This window comes from Microtus ochrogaster, chromosome 5 (genome assembly GCF_000317375.1).
Source record: "Microtus ochrogaster isolate Prairie Vole_2 chromosome 5, MicOch1.0, whole genome shotgun sequence".
In the NCBI taxonomy this organism is placed as follows: domain Eukaryota; kingdom Metazoa; phylum Chordata; class Mammalia; order Rodentia; family Cricetidae; genus Microtus; species Microtus ochrogaster.
In genome coordinates, this window is record NC_022012.1 from 68,952,943 (window position 1) to 68,956,944 (window position 4,002).

A 4,002-nucleotide genomic window follows, 5' to 3' on the forward strand; every position below is an offset into this window, starting at 1 on the left:
ACCTACAGGGTTTCTACTGCTGTGAAGAGACACCATGATCATAGCAAGTTTATAAAGGAAAACCATTTAACTGGCTTTCATACATTTTCAGTGGTTCATTCCATTTTCATCATGGTGCGACATGGTGGCATGCAGGAAGACATGGTGCTGGAGAAGGAGCTGAGAGTCCCGTATCTTGATGCAATGGAAACAGGAAGTGGTCTGTTTCACTAGGTGTGGATTTAGCATATATGAGACCTCAGAGCTCTCCTCCACAATGACACACTTCCTCCAACAAGACCACACCTACTCCAACAAGTTCACACCTACTCCAACAAGTTCACACCTCCCATTAGTGCCACCCCCTTTGGGGCACCATTTTCTTTCAGACCACCATGCGCAGAGTTTCTCAACCATGAGAACACATTAGGCCCAGGCTGGGCATGTGTTTCAGTGGTAGCACACATGAGGCTCTCAGTTTGATTCCAAGCACCACAAAAAGAAAAAAAAAAAAAAAGCAAACAAACGAAGAAACAGTTTTGGTCTAGAGAATTTCATTGAAGGCAATCCTATGCAAATAGGTGGCATTGGCTGTATCCTTTTTTCCTGCTTAGATGGCCACTCCCTTCATGTTACAACACAAAACATTTCCAGGTGTCACTGGCCAGTGGGAAGGGATTAGGCCATTTGTATCTTGGCATGTGAGTGTTTCTATGATGCGTAGCCAGAATTCCTGGCCGTTTGATACCGTGTTGGACTTGATTTCAGAATCAATTCACCTGAGTATTGAGTTCTTCTGATTTGTATTCAGTATCGTGTGTGATTTGGGAATCATTTGTTGTGAAAACACCACAGACAATCTTGGTATCCATCAGTTTAATACTACAAAGTAAAAATATTCCTGGAACACACAATCAAAAGTAAAACGTGTTGGGCTTTTCACATTTTTGGACCGTCGCTCTGAAAGTTGATGTAGCTAATACAAACGCAATGGTGCTTTATTTCAAGAGTTCAAGAGCCATACGCGGTACGTGTCTCTACCTCATTAAAGAATACGTCAAAAGCTTTAGGAAGAAAAGGAGAGGGATGGAAATAGAGGTTTGAGATATCGTGAGTCAACATGTCAAGGGCTCAATAGTCCAGGTGGTATTCTATGTTTAAAGAGAAGCAATTAGGGGCGCTTAGGAAATCTAGAACCAAAGCTCTTTCATTTTCCCTCGTTTTTAATTTAAAAACATCTTCTTCACTGAATATAGAGAACATGAGTGAATAGAATTATTGAAAAGCCGGTGTATAAGAACTTTATATGAATTGTCATATTTGACCTTACAAGATCTTTTTTTTTTTTATAGCATGTAAGGATATCCTGGTTTATAAAGGAGGAAACTGAGAGTTAAAATGGTGTACTAAATCAGCTCTCTGACCGAAAGTCTGTCTGACTGCAGAGCGCACACTCTGTCCTTGCATCTTGTCCTTGTAGGGCACACAATGAAATATTGGAATCTTCTTGCTTTGTGAGGTTATTACGAAGTCTTCTGAGTATAAGCTCCCAGGCTATCAAATAGCACTCTTGAAATGATTCTGGAAACAATTCACTTCAACAGCGAGATGTGATCTCTGGTTTAGGTATCATTTGCTGGGAAAGACACCCATGTTTTTGCTTTAAGAGAGCTGCAAGTGCAGTCAAGAAGGTGTAGTTGCAATTTCCAGCAGAGAAGAGAAAAAGTAACCACGATGTGGGCAGAATTATGTTGAAGTGTTGTTGAGCCCAAAATCACCGAAGAAAATGAACCCAACGAGCTTATTTTTAACAGCGCTCATCTGGGCCAACAGTCCGCGAAAGCCAATGCAAAGGGGAAAAGGCTGGGACACGGCCGGGGGCGGGTCCGGTAGCCGCCGGTCCGCGCACGCGCAGACAGACCGACGTGAGAGGGCGTGTAGGTCCGGCGCGCTTGCTTTCCGAACTGTCGTAAAAGGCCCCCGGTGTCGCGCTCGCGCAGTCGGGGAGGGCCGGGCCAGGCTGCGGCGGCGGCGATGGTGGCGGGGCGCCGGGACTGCGCGGCGTAGACACGCCGGCCACTCAGGGTCGCGAGGGCGCGTGGGCCACGATCAGGTGTTCTGAGCGGTGTCGGGCCGAGCCGGGCTCAGCCGCACGCTCGGCCGCGGCGTTGACAGACGCCCTCCTGAGGAGAACCACCCGGTCCGTCTCAGCCTCGCCTTACTTGGCCGAGCGGTGTTTGCCGGCCCGCGCCAGCGAGCCCCGGACCTGGCCGCACGGGGGCTGCGGACTCGGGTGAGGGCGCCGGCGGAAAGGGGGGTGCGGGGGAGGGGAGCGGCGCGGCGGCGCTTGCGCGCTGCGGGGGAGGGGCCGAGCCGTGGGGGAGAAAGAGGAAGGGCCGCGGCCAGCGGCCAGGGTCGGCGGCAGGGGGATGACCGCGGGTCCCGGGCATCGCGGAGCGGCTCATTGTGTCGGGGTGAGAGTCCGCCCGCGGACACACCCACAGCCTCCTGTGCGGGAGTGGGTGAGGGGATCGCGCCCTGTCGCTGCTGCTCGCCGGCAGGACGGGGGCTGAAGGCCGAGGCGTGGGGGTGACAATGGAGTGAAGAAGGTAACCCGGGCCGATGCCGGGAGCCGCCCGGGGCGGGTGAGCACGCGCAGTCCGTGGAGCAGGAGACAGACGCGTCTGATATTGTGTGGAGTTGGCTGGTTAGTCATTAAAAAAAGATGTTTTCTTTATCCTGCCTAGATAATTGATCGCAGTCAGCAGTGGTGCGGTGGAAGCATCGGTTTTTGTACTGAGAAATAGAGGTTTGTCACCACACTTCCTAGATTATAGGGCTTTGTAGATAACGTCTTAAAGCAAGTGTGAGTTTTAGCGTTCGAAAAACAAAACAAAACAAAACAAAAAAAGAACCCCAACAACCAGGAAGTTATAGCGCCTTCATCTAATTTGCTCATGTCTGTAGTTTGGGGTGACTCCATTGTACTGTTGAGAGCTTTCCTGTTATTTGATTTACGTACAGAGTGAGTTTAGAACTCCCGAGTAGCGGCGAGCCAGCTGACAGAGACTTCATTGTAAGAGTTCTGATAGCTCTTAAACCAGACTTCGTTCCGTTTGGCGTTTCGTCTTTAATTTTGGGTACCTCTTTCACCAAAACGAACAGAATGGGAAAAAAGATGAACTGAGGTTACCTCTCCTTGCCCGTTTGTGTTTGCAAAAACTATCTTGTGATCTTGAGTTTATGTAGGCCTTCTTTCCTTAATTCTTACTTTACTTAGCCTTATTAGAATCGGGATCTACATTTAAAAAAAGTCGTTCGAATGAGTGTATGTCAGTGTGTGGGTCCGTGGGTGTGTGTGCAGGTGCCTTTGGAGGTCAGAAGAGGATCTAAGAGCTGCAGTTAAGGAAGATTTTGTACTGTGTAGGTGCTGGAACCCCCATGTTGCGTCCTCTACAAGAATAGCAAGCACTTTTGAACCCGAACCATTTCTCCAGCTCCGGATCTATATTTTGATAGTTTCTTACTATGTGATTTTTGTTTTTGCTTTTTCTTTTAGTAAAAATGTTTCTGTACAAACTGGTAACTGTAGTATTTTGTTACATTGTGACATAGGTTATAAGGAAACTCTTTTACTCTGAAGAGAGAAAGAAACAAGTTAGCTTTAAATGTTACCTTTGTAGCAGGAGTGCTGGGATGGCTTAAACCTTTAATCCCAACATTCGGGAGGCAGAGGCAGGGCTATCTTTGTGAGTTCAAAGGCTAGCCTGATCTACCTAGTGGGTTCTAGGATGGCCCCAGCTACGTAAAGAGACCCTACCCTGTCTTAAATACCTACCCTGAAAATATGTATTACTTTTGCTACTCCCTTAGGATTTAACCATGAACAAATTATTTCATTGTATTCTGATTGCTTGTCACCTAAGAAGAGTCTCAGTAGTATTTGGAAAAAAAAAAATAGGATATTTTTGAATTGGCCTGAATGACATTGGGAAATATTAACAAGACTAGCCAGGGCTGGGC

General features: G+C 47.7%; 1 protein-coding gene across 6 annotated transcripts in view; it reads left to right on the forward strand.

Moving 5' to 3' along the window:
- Nucleotides 1-1,961: 1,961 nt before the first annotated feature.
- Rnf111 (ring finger protein 111) overlaps nt 1,962-4,002 on the forward strand; it is a 78,078-nt gene continuing 76,037 nt past the window's right edge. For 3 of the 6 annotated variants that reach the window (XM_005347668.2, XM_013346413.2, XM_013346416.2), the window contains exon 1: nt 1,962-2,272. The gene's annotated coding sequence lies outside the window, so the exon portion shown is untranslated. Of the gene's footprint in view, nt 2,273-2,422; nt 2,687-4,002 lie in introns of those variants that run through there. The other 3 variants (XM_013346414.2, XM_013346415.2, XM_026779245.1) reach the window with 2 other exon arrangements.